General features: G+C 47.7%; 1 pseudogene; it reads left to right on the top strand.

Annotated features, from left to right (window-relative positions):
- The first annotated feature begins 322 nt into the window (after nucleotides 1–322).
- Nucleotides 323–902, top strand: LOC147463105 (uncharacterized; annotated as a pseudogene).
- Nucleotides 903–1,714: the final 812 nt, after the last annotated feature.

The raw sequence follows: 1,714 nt of genomic DNA, 5'->3' as shown, positions 1-1,714 counted from the left end.
GCAGTTAATGAGCCTTGCTCAATGAGCAAAACGTCACCGTGGAGACCAAGTGAGCCGTGCTCCACATAATGAGAACGAATGTATAAAAAAATTTAAAAAAAATGCCACAAATATTCATACCTTGTCTTGGAAGGCTTTAGATGAATATTATGCATGTCCTTATCGTCGCACTTGCTTAAACTCCAGTTCAGCAACCTTGTTGATTTTCCCGTTAAAGCTCAAGCCTTGCTCAACTTGCTCGACCCAATCGCTATGATTTGCAAACTCATAGAAGCTTAGCACTATTCGTGTGCCGATCATCCATATCATTGTTTCAATACGAATGCGGTTTGCCAATGGCCAGGCTCGATTTCCCTTCATGGATTTTGTGTTGCCTTGGCCGCAACATGGGGTAACAGCGGCCCCGCCTTGCAATGTTGTGCATGCCATGGTTGCATGCCATACTAATGTGATCGTTGCAATCATTTGTGCCGCCATCCATGGGCTGCTTGCTTGTGTGGCCTATCCACCATGGGAGAAGTCCCTAAGTTTCTGCAATTTCCTGCAGCCACCCACGGATGTTGTACGTCAAAGCTATCAAAAGCATGTTCACCTGAGGTGGGGAGGTGGGGAGCATCTGGTTGGCGTATGCTGAACCTCGATGGTCATGGGGACGACCCCCTTGGGGTAGGGTGCCCAACTTAGGGCATTCCCTTAAAGTGAGATGGCGTTAAAAAAAAATGTTGTATCAATGGCCGCAGCCTGCGTGCCGAGAAGAGATGACGGGAGCACAAATTTGGGGTTTCCCTCTTGCATGTGCTGCAGTAACGGGACCTGCTTGGATCGCCAAGGCGCTCCTGTCAAGCCCGCCTTTGTGCAGTTTTGTGCCGGTCGAAATTCGTTACTTCCCCGACTTAGGGTGACAACACACGAACGAGGAGCTTCGGCTCGGCTCCGTTCCTCCTCGGCTTAGAGCATCATCCCACGACCTTCCTCCTCTGCTATCTTCTTCCTCCTCGCATGCACTCCAAGCTCGCTCCTTCTTCATCCAGGCCTGAGAGAGAGAAAACTCGCATGAGAGAAAGAGAGAAGCCATGCAAATCTCCTTCCCCTCCCCTCCATGTATGCTCTCCCCTAAGCTCTGATACCAGTGTAAGAAACTAGGCAACTAGGCTCTCCTGGATCCTCCTCCCAACCTCCCTTTATAGGTGGGCTCCTAGCCCCTTTCCCTAGACGGATCCCCTGTCCACACTGCCTAGCCCGGCCCTTGGCCATAGTCCTTGCCTAGCCTAGTTCTTAGGGTATAGGACCCGTGTCCTGACAATTGCTCTGTTTCTTCTTCGACCTATGTTCTTTCTCGTTCCACAATCCACAACTTTTAGGTATAAACTTGGGATTTAAAATTCGGCATACCGTATCTTGATCGTCATGAAGCCGAATAAGAGAGTAGAGAAGAGAATCTGCAAGAGAAAGGCCTAAATCCAACCCCAAACTCCACAACACCTCTCTTGTGGAGTTGGTATTTAATATATTATTTTTGAGTTTAAGGTGCCAAAAATTGAGGCCCCTCTTTTACAACCACTTCACTTTTGTAAATGAGTGAAGCTCATTAGTTCTTGCATGACCCATAAGGGGAGTTTCCACTACAACTATTTACATAGCCATAGTGGCTTATTGAAATGATATTCTAAGATACTGTGAAAATATAAAATGTCCAAGAGTAATTGCCGTCACC

This window comes from Adiantum capillus-veneris, chromosome 2 (genome assembly GCF_014529385.1).
Source record: "Adiantum capillus-veneris isolate H3 chromosome 2, ASM1452938v2, whole genome shotgun sequence".
Taxonomy (NCBI): Eukaryota; Viridiplantae; Streptophyta; class Polypodiopsida; order Polypodiales; family Pteridaceae; genus Adiantum; species Adiantum capillus-veneris.
Note: the sequence above shows the minus strand (reverse complement) of the source record. Positions and strands in the feature narration are given on the sequence as shown.